Below are 11,165 nucleotides of genomic sequence, written 5' to 3' on the forward strand. Positions count from 1 at the left end.
AGCGTCATGTAGTTCATAATCATCTCCAATACCTCCTTACAGATCTAGTCTAATACCTCCTTACAGATCTAGTCTAATACCTCCGTACAGATCTAGTCTAATACCTCCGTACAGATCTAGTCTAATGCCTCCTTACAGATCTAGTCTAATACCTCCTTACATATCTAGTCTAATACATCCTTACAGATCTAGTCTAATACCTCCTTACAGATCTATTCTAATAACTCCTTACAGATCTAGTCTAATACCTCCGTACAGATCTAGTCTAATACCTCCTTACAGATCTAGTCTTTCAGGAGCTTTACGCAAGCGTATTAGATATATCATTTTCACCGATACATTGGAGCTAATATTGGTTTTGGATTATCGACTGGTACTGATGGCATCTCCGCTTCTGCTAAAATTGGAGCTCCAGTTTCTGGCATAATTAGAGCCGGTGTATGTATTGCTCCCCTACCTGATGTCCGTTTCTCAGGGTTTTGTGGTATACTGGCATTTCCCCCATCAAAATTGGTTTCTAACTGAGTCGGTATTTTAGCTGAGTGGTTTATCAAATGGTCAACATGACAATATCTAATATTTCTCAGCAACTTTTACTAAGTATGTCCACGGTCTAATCACTCTATGTATGATGCCTGGCAACCACTTCCATTTTCCCGGGTTGAAGTTTGTTTTCACTGAAACTGCACCATCTTTCTCATAACTTGTGCCATTCCTGTGACAGTAATGTGGCGTAATTCTGTATATTAACAGAAAATCTGCAAGTCTATGTTGTAAAAACTTCTTTTTCAGTGATTCAGTTACTTGTGATTTCGGTGCTCGTTTTAGAACATGCACTTCCCGTTCGTCCTCCAACCCCTTTTTCGATTGATCATCATAACAAGCTGTCACGGTTTCCATGATCTTGTAGAGTTTCTTAAATGTAATTTCATAATCATAGGCAGACAAAGTGATTTCCCACCTTTACATTCTAGCAGCAGCTGTGAAAAATTTCTCTCCATCCGCAGGTGACAACGTTCTGGAAGCAAAAGGTCACTCCTCCTCAGACCTAAAATGAGAAATTAATGTCCCATGTCTATACGAACTCGCATCCTATACTAGTTGCAATTCCTTTTAAGCATCATTGTTTACTAAAATTTCATTCTTAACCATTAGGTTCTTACTTTACTCAAATGCTTGTGCGCACTCAATTGTCCATAACCTTTTAGATGTCCTCTCTCAATAGCAATGGATGCAATATAACTTATAAATTTGGCAGAAAGGCTCCATAATAGTTCATACGCTCTAAGTATGACTTCAGATTCAATAACATTGGTTGGATTTGGTGCTTTTAGTACAACCTCTACCTTTTCTTCTGTTTTGTGTATCCATCGCTATCAACTACATGTCCTATATACAATACTTCCTCGGCCATGAAAACACATTTGTCTTATCTGAGTCTGATATTGTTTATCAACGCGTGAGAAGACTTCACTCAGAATTCTCAGGTGACTTCGAACCAGCCTTGCTGTGATCAGTATATAATCAGTTTGACAGACTACCCCTGGCAGTCATGTACGAATTTGACCCATGACCGACTGGAAACATGCTGGTTCAGAGCTTAAGCTAATCTTTTGAATCTGAATAATCCTAAGTGGGTGTTAATAGTTAGATACCGATTGGAACTGTCATCTAGTTCCAGCTGTGTGTATGCTTGTGACAAGTCTAATTTTGTATATTTATCTCATCCTCCTAACATTGTAAACACGTCCTCTGTATTTGGTAAAGGATATTGTGCATAATCTATTACACGATTTATTGTTAGTTTGTAGTTATCGCATGGTCTTAATAATTTGTGCCCTTTAGGGACAACCACTAAGAAAATCGTCCAGTATCTCCGTTCCACTTTCTCAGTCACCCCATCTGACTCCCACTTTTGTCTTTAACTCGTTTGTTACTTTCTCTTTTAAAGCATATTGGACCGGCATAGCTTTGCAAAAGATAGGGTTAACACTTTCTTTCAGAACTAATTTTGTGTCTTGAAGTCTTAGATTGCATTTTCATTTCTTTCAAATAGTGGTACACACTGAGCTTTTATAGTTTCCCATTCATTAATTTGAATTTGAAATATGTGTCTTCAATAGAGTTTGATGTTCTCCAACCAGTCTCTCCCCAGAAAACTTTGGTTATCTCCTTCATCTACAACAGTTTAATGTCTCCGACCGACTTCTCCCCATATGTCACTGGAACATAAATTTCTCTCAATATCTTAACACTGTCCCCTGAGTACCCTCTCAGTGAGATGGTTGGTTCTTTCAAATGGAATTTACAGAGATGAGTGTTGTATACATATTTGCAGACAATTGTACAGGCACTGCCTGTATCAACTATCACACAAACGTCTTTCTACGCAGTGTTAATTGTTGCTATATATTTTTCAACCGCTTTATCTGTAGTGTTCATGTATATGGAATACATTCCCAATTCTTCGTCTCTCATATAATCATGTTCCTCCTCTTCAACATATCTTGTATGATCCTGCTTATGACATTTCCGAGCTACGTGACCTATAAGCAAACATTTATAGCACTTTACACTCTTAAGCCTGCATCTACCATGATGGTGATTGTTTCCACAATGATAACAGGTTTGTTTTGAAGTACTGGTCATCGTAAATTTTGACTTATTTGTTTGTCACTTGTTCACTCCGCAGCTTCTGGACCTTTTCTTGTACGAAGGCTACATCTTTCACGGTACTGTTAAATGATAGTGCATTCTTATCTGCAGGTTTCCATACCCACCGAGATCTTAAAAGCCTCATCAAAAGATAAATAATCTTTTGTTGACAAAAGTTTCTTTTGAATAGTTTCTGATGTCAAACCATTAACATATTTCTAATTGCTTCCGACAGAAACGTTCCGAATTCACAGCGGATAGAGACCTTCTTTAATTCTACTACATATGCTGATACAGTCTCTCCGTCTTTTTGATTTCACTTATTAAACTTAAAACTTTCCGAAATCACTAATGGTGTAGTGATTTAAAAAATACTGCAACATGGTCTAGTACTCTTTCTCATTCGGTAGATCTGGTGATGTCAGGTTTTTGATGATCCCGTATGCTGAGGGACCGATGACTGACAAATATACTGCCACCATCTTCTCGTCCTTGGCCTCGTTCGCTGCGAGAAACGGCTCTACATAGTTTGCAAAACTCTCTTTACTCCCCCAATTTAACAGTGTGGGCCATTAAGCTTGACAACTGAAAAGTCTTTGACTTAATTCACTCTACATAATGCACACAATTTTCGTCGCCAATGTAATAACTCGAGTAATTCATGGATTTATCAGTTGTCAACAATTATGGCCCACATTGGTAAATTGGAGAAGTTTTGTGAGGAAAAGTAGAGATATAACACGCACAACTATTCTGATACTTAAATTCAGCAGATACTATTCACGTACAAAGTAAAGGGTCAGACAATAATAATGCATTTCCAGGCACAATATTTCTTGCAGAAAAAGACATATAATGCAGCATTTTCAGTAGCTCCCGTTAACCTTTACTTAAAGAATTAGTTTTAGTTGCTAATTTCATTGATCTCAAGAAGATTGCCGTGATCGAAGGAGTCGAGTGGTGATATAGGTCCACCTGATCTTCTGGTTTTAGCTGACCAAATCGATTTTGAAACACAATCACTTCGGGTCAAACCCAGTTGAGGTTCAAATGTTTATCGATATCGTTTATGGTCGCGTACTTTGATAAATCTTAGTATATGACGGCTTTTCCACAGCCGCTTCCACTCTCACGTTCATGTCAATAAATCTCCACGGGCATGTTTAACATACACCTGTGCATCCAAATATGAATTCGTGTAGAGTTTTCACGGGGTTATCTGACGGCGACTTCTGCAAGTAGCCCAATAGCTTTACGTCCACATATTAAGTGCTCCTTATGTATTTGTGTCAGTAAAGTTGATGTCCACAGTGGAGTGTCGCCAGCACCCACGCTACTGACACAATCGAGAAATCACGCGGAGGTGCTAACCTATATGAATCAAAATAAACGACCAGGCGTAGATCAATCTCGTGCGTGATCCAAAGTGTGCTTAGACCTTCGCTTCAGTCCAAATTTAATAATATTTGTTTCGCGTGTTCCGCAATTATATGCACGTAGCTTCATCACAATTAATCCATTGCGCACGAAAACGCTTCTAAAGTGTTTAATTTTTTGTCGTCGTGCCAACTCTAGCAGGTCAAAATGGAAAAGAAACCACTTTTCGTTGGCCGACCCTGTCCCCAGTTATCATTTGCATCAGTCTATTTCTAACCGCCACAGGGGCACTAATTGCCACGTGAAACGGAAAGATACTGTTATGCTTGACCATCTCGGCGAATTTGGCCAGGGACGGATTAACGGATCGTAGTGCTACTTGTTTAACTTTTGCGGCTGTTAGTGGTAGTCTTTGTGTCCCGGTGACTCTCCAGTGGCGCTCACGCGGTCGTCCTCAGTTTCTGAAGCTGCTTTTGCGACAGTGTTAGGCTAGATTTTTGTTTATGACATGTTTTATTTATATTTGTCGGAGTGCTGGATCCCCATGCTTGAATCTCACTGCCATTATAATTAATCCACTACGGCACTCTGAACTAAGTCAGTGGTCAATGTGATTCACACGGGCATACAGTGACCTCACAATGACATAAACGATAGCACTTATTCTTCCGTGAACGACGGGTCAGCCTGTGCTTCCACAGAGATACTTTTCTCCGTCGTCTACCACACCGGGATGCCACAACGCTTGACTGCGATCTGCGCACCTCTGCAGAACAATTTTGTGCCTGGTGTCAGAAATAACTTTTCTGACTTTAAATCCCAGATTATAACAGAACTTTATGTGCTTGACCACCATTGGTGTATCAGGATTTCTAGCACTGGCATTAGATTTCCTTGATATTATACGGATTCTCATCTGCATTATCGGTCCATTGATGACATCGGGCCAGCTGAAAAGGGCTATTATTACGTTGTTGACCAAACCAAGCCTGGTCAAGGGAAGGTATTCCGTATATTCCTCATGTGGGTTAATACCCACATGTTCGGCTATGATTAGCCCATCCCTCAACTTCAATGAAAGCTTCTGCGTCTAACCCGGATACACACTCCGAGGTCACGACCATTGCGGAGAGTCCACTCCATGTTATTAAATTCGTTGTGATGTTGTCGATCGCAGTCATCGTTTACTGTGCTGATATTGGGTTGCGATCAACACTCCCAGGTCGTTATTGTTCAACATGTGGGTCTGTAACTGTGCCTATTATTTTTTTTTTATCTCCTCAGGCATCGTTACATTACTTGGTAACTCAACTTTAGGTATGAACGTTTCAGTAGCTGAGACACATCTGGGGAGAAAATGTCTGAAATGTATCAATACGTGGTTTCATAAAATTCATCGAGCGATTTGGGCGAGGATAGGCACTACTACCTTAACTGCGGCTGTCTCAATGCTCCTTCTACTGTTGTCGATAAAGCACGCTGATTACATCGATGATCATTGAGGATTTCGCATAATCGGACTTCTGCGGCATATTTGCTGTTTTTGATATCCATAGTGAGGCCAGATACAAATCATTTCCTCACATATCAACGCAACCTGTGGTTCCCAGATAATAATGTTTGTCATTCGCGGAAAACTTAAAACCACTAGTAGATGATACGCGAGCTGGTATCTCCGCACATGATTGCATCGCAGGGAGTTAAATTTCCGCTGTCCGGATTCATTTTTATGATGATATATGTATTGCGTCATTGATCGCGGAAACGTTCAAGTGTCTTGCACAATTGACCGCTTCACAGAACATTTTCCCCTTTTTCATTTACCTTACCATATCAACGATGTCCTGTATTTCCCTACGTACTTCACGATGGCTTCACTGGGGAGTTTTGATCGTGTCTGATTGATCGCACCGGTTGCTTTGGCGTTTGTTTGATTACCGGGGAGAACGTCTGTGCGTAAGTAAGTGAGATTGATAGTGACAAAACCGTGTGGTGTCTGTTGCGCATGGGCGAAGATGTTTTTGAATACGTTGTGATCCATGTCACTGGAACACCTTATAGCGTGAATGTTTCCTAACCTATGTGTATCAGTGCCGTTAAACACCATGAAGATATTTGCGTTGTATCTGATAACTTTTGGAATCTGCAGATATCGTAGCGTGATGTAGATCTTATCGGTGCTTTGTGTCTTTTGTGTGATATTATTGTATTTGTCCTGCGTGACGTCGTCTTACAACGCTCAACTGTTCATGTCATGGCGCCTCATTTATATCCTTGATAATATGGACGGGACTGATAACACCACACACTTCTTTTAAAAACGTATTATAATTAAATAGTTTATCCCTTTTGAGCCACCTCAAGTTGAGTTTCATTAACAACTGTGTCTTTCTCGATATGAACGGTCAAATGATGATCGTGAAGACAGAATTAAGAAGTGATGGATAGTGCTTGACTAGCACCGATGACTTTGTCGCGAAAACGTTAGTTAAATCCATGGTAGAATGTGATTTTAAACTCGTCAGACATGAATACAAATTGTGTTCTATGGCACGGAGACGATCGGAGAAACTACAACGGCGACACATAATAACAGACACGGTGTCACAGGTGCTCATTTCTTATGTGGCCGAGAAAATTTAGATATATTGGCAATCTAATGAACCTCGCGATAGTTGGTGGTGACATAGAAGCGTTGCTAGGCAAATTGTCAAGCATTTAGTGGGCTGAACAGCCCAGTGAAAAGCATTTACCGAATTTAAAGATTGCGGACTTGATTTTGCCATAGAGCGCCCAGGATTGGCCATGCGCTGTTGAAACACATGTAAACTGGATCAGTATCGCGTTTTACTTGCACGATATTACCTAAAGATCAGCGGACGTTTTGCTTACATGCAATTGTTCATCCCGCTAAGGATGATAAAATGTCATGGAATACCCGAATGACTCGTCGGTTGGCTTACAAATATGGCTATGAAAGAAAAGAAATAGGGGGATTGATGCGGTATATTCATGAAATAGATTTGTTACAATCCTGGTGGTTACTGAAATGCACTGCCGAGCTTTACAAATGACCAAGCTCATGACGCAGGCAGATCCCCTTGCCAGCACCAAGAAAGTGCACGTGAGTGGTTCACTGTTAGAACACCCTACGATGTACATCAGTTAGATATTTTATTTTTACCACACGACATGGTACGTGGAAGTGACGCTGACACACTCACATAAATGTTCACGTTGACCTTCTTCGATGCCGTCGAGATCGCAGACGCATTTGAGCTCATGGGTACCTCTGATGCGGCAACGACTGCTTCAGGTTGATACCGGCCGAATATTTCTCGAAACAGTGTCCTCATTCATGATTCTCTACGGACATGCCACCGTTCATCGCAATCAAGTCAGCGTTGAGCGATTTAATGTACACTTTGGGAACGTTTATTTGGACATCAATGCGAGTAATGGGAATGTTCATACAGACTGGAAGCGGGGTAGCAAGACTGGGTAGCAAGGCTATCTCAGTTCGTTACAGGGGTAAGCAATGAAGTTAAGCGTGGGATCGCAAATACGAGAATGCAATAAAAGATCAATAACATCAGTGTGCGCGTCACCAGTGACGCCACACGGCGCAGAAAGATTTGCTATCGGTCTCTGTGCACCAATATTGTGCCACTGCATTATCATACGATACCTGTACTTGCCTGGGGAATTAGAATGTGGAGCAAGGGTACTTACTAATTCCATTTGGAGTTCTCCTCACGCGGACACGTTTCAGCAACGCACCAGTGATATATTATCTAGCAAAAGTAGCTGAAGTGCAAGCAGCTCAGCTTGATTTTGTCAGTGAGGAATTGTAGTTAATACACGGAAACACACAACTGCCACCAGCGTGGGAATAATCACGCTCTAGCTAGCCACCAATGCAGCAGCGCTTCATCCATTTACACTCAAGTAAGTCACTGTGACGTTACCGCATTTACGACTTAGCTATTTGTCAATGCGATGGACGACAGTGATCTCTCTAGAATTACAAGCGGGGTAATCCCATAACATTTCGACGTTGTACTTGCGGTACCGAATATTTTATTTGCTTGCGAAGAATGTAATGAACGATGAGGTCAAACGATTGTCGCTGAAGTTCTTGGTACGATGCTAGTTTTAACAATTAACGCGCGAGCGAAATTGGTGGCCAATAGCGACCCTGGTGTGATCCTGGACAGCAGTGACATGTATTCTACCAGCGACACGGCGAGATATGCGAGATCTGACCGTTCGATCCTATCGTCAATGATTCAGACGTCTTTTAGGCACGACACTGTTATTCTTGTGCACTGTGAACATTTGATTCTTAGCCGATAGACTAGTCGTGCGGATTATCGCCGAAAGATTTATCTCACTGGCTCGTACACAATATTGCCGGACACTAGAGTGAGGCTTGTAATGTCAGTGCCATGAACTTTCACTTGTATGTTTTGACGACGCGTGTCTTGCAGATGATACAACAACGGTATAGGCGTTGTGCAGTTTATTCGATGAAGTTGGAGCTATCCGTGCTAGAGATCATCGCGCATTTGTTTTCGCTGAACGACGATGATGTCATAGGGAACCTACGCGTGCAGGAATTATGTGATGGAGAATCCATAATACCTGCACGCATCGTCATGTCGTGTAGGTGGAGGGATTATGCTAAAGATATTATCTGTTTAAAACTGAGTGATGTTTTCTTTTCACGCAAGTAACGTTCTTCAGTGGTAACCAAAATCTCCAGGAAAAGTCAGAGAAAATATAATAACGACTCTTTAAAGGACTGAAATAGAGCGCAATAGCAGATGATTGACTCTTTTAGTGAAATGCTACATTTACAAGAGTTGATTATAATTCGAACATAAGGAATCTCATTAAGAAATATCAACATATTTAAAAAGTTAATTATTTGTCAGTTCTTTTCTATAGGTTTACAACTGCTCTATATCTTTATTATTTGACTTCATATTGGAAGTACTTCTACTAGAATCAATATTACAACAATCGTAAGGACAAACAGACAAACAACAAAAAATAAAATAAAAATAGAAACGAAAAATAAACGCTACTTTACTTTCCTATCCCTCCTTCATGTGGGAAGAAGCAACCGTTGGTCTTATTTCTAAAACTGGTCCGGGGGACAATAAATCTTAACATATTTACACAAGACACATAATCCTTGTACATATAATTTGGACTTAACTCTGATGGTCTCTGTTTGTATCACTGGTCCATGTTATGATAGGGACACTCTCCCTCTAGCTATCTTTACCTAATCCTGTTTTTTAGCCATCAGTAATGAATACATTATTATATTTTTTATTACAGCTAATTCATTAATAACCTCACGAAAAAGCACTTTTAATATCATTAAATATTTTATATTTACAGGGATCATCGCCATCTCATCTGCATTGTCATACTCTGTTTGTCGAGAGCAAATGTCGGATTAGACCAGGATGCCTGTGACTTATGTAACTGTACGTTGGACAACTTCGGTCAATCGCATCTTTACTGGTCCAACAGGAACCTCAGTTCTTGCATGATGCCAACTGCATATCCATACTTAACAATTCCCTTGAATTTATCCTATAACACTATCGGTGGTCTGTTAAATAGACAGTTCTCCGAATTGCACAGCTTGGAAATTCTAGATATCTCCTATGCCATTCTAAATGAAGTTGATAAGGCAGCTTTTGACGGTTTATATGAATTAGAGGTCCTGAATATAAGTCATAATTATCTAGTGATATCCAAAAGATCAGTGAATGTTCGATATGTTCCAAATTTGACGTCCTTGAAAGTCTTAAAGATGAACCACAGAGACGCAAAATTCTGTTCATTCATGGCCTAATCAACCACACGTTTGGTCCCGGGTTGGGCAATCTTGTAAACTTGACTGCTGCAATCTTCTCGGAAGAAAAAGATATTGGATACTCTAGACTTAAAGCAATCTCTTCTGAAATGTTTAAGAATGTACCCTATATAACATCATTAATCATACGGGAAATTTCAGGTTGAGCATATTGACGAACAAGCTTTTTCTCCTTTGTCACAACTTCATCATCTCGACTTGTCTGGCAATAAGAACCTCAGGATAGAAGGAACTGTCCGCAGTTTTTAGGGAATGAAGAACACGAGCATAACAGTGTTTAAGCTAAATAACATTTACCCTGATTTCGGCATCTGATTTAGAATTAGACAAAAACACATGGAAATGCTTAGAAATAGAAGCATTACTTAAATGGAATTTAGTAGTAATAATGTAGAAATTGTTGATGCTGGAACATTAGATGTTATGCCGGTAAATCTTACTTAGCTTAACATCTCCTGTAACAGATTTGTATTGGGTTTCTACCTTCTCTACTTAAGCCTTCTGAGAAACCTTACCATATGCGATGCAAGTTATCAGCTTTTCTCGCCACTTAATACTGCTACTTTTAAAAAAAAAGATATAAATTCTCACCAGAACACAACTAAACTGACCATGATAGAATGGACGAACTGGACCATTCATATTCCAACAAATCTGAAAGTAGCCAACTTCAGTCACTCAAAACTAGGATTTCCTGTAGCAAATTTTGGAGTCGGCACAAATAGCCTGGAATATCTTGACGCTTCTTACTCTATGCTGTACAAATGGACAGGACCTGTTGTTGGCTTTCATAGCCTGACCTACTTGGATCTTTCTAACAATCGTTGTTCGGAGCTGTCCTTCCAGTATTTTGACTATCTTCCACGCCTCGTCACTCTGCTTGTGTCCAACAACTTGCTGGGAATAGTACTTTCCATGCTGGGAATAGTAATTTCCCAAGACGAGGACGGGGGAATCTAAAAACTCCTCAACACTTTGATATGTCCAACAACATAATAACTTTCATAAATGAATCTATATTTCGCGGGCTGGTCAGCATGTAAATTCTCAACATCAGCCATAATCTTTTAGACACGTTTCTCGTGAATATAGGCCACATGATAAACTTGAGGGTACTTGATCTGTCGCAGAACATGCTCCATGTTATTCAACATCCAGTACGTATAGCACTGGAGGACGTCGCTTATGTGAAAACGGAGAAAGTGTACGTCAACATATCCTACAATCAACTCAGATG

At 40.2% G+C, this 11,165-nt stretch overlaps 1 pseudogene; it reads left to right on the forward strand.

Annotated features, from left to right (window-relative positions):
* Window positions 1-10,297: 10,297 nt before the first annotated feature.
* LOC149787595 (toll-like receptor 4) lies at window positions 10,298-10,888 on the forward strand (annotated as a pseudogene).
* The last annotated feature ends 277 nt before the right edge of the window (window positions 10,889-11,165 follow it).

Source organism: Sinohyriopsis cumingii, chromosome 11 (genome assembly GCF_028554795.1).
Source record: "Sinohyriopsis cumingii isolate HCF-2022 chromosome 11, ASM2855479v2, whole genome shotgun sequence".
NCBI classification, from domain to species: Eukaryota; Metazoa; Mollusca; class Bivalvia; order Unionida; family Unionidae; genus Sinohyriopsis; species Sinohyriopsis cumingii.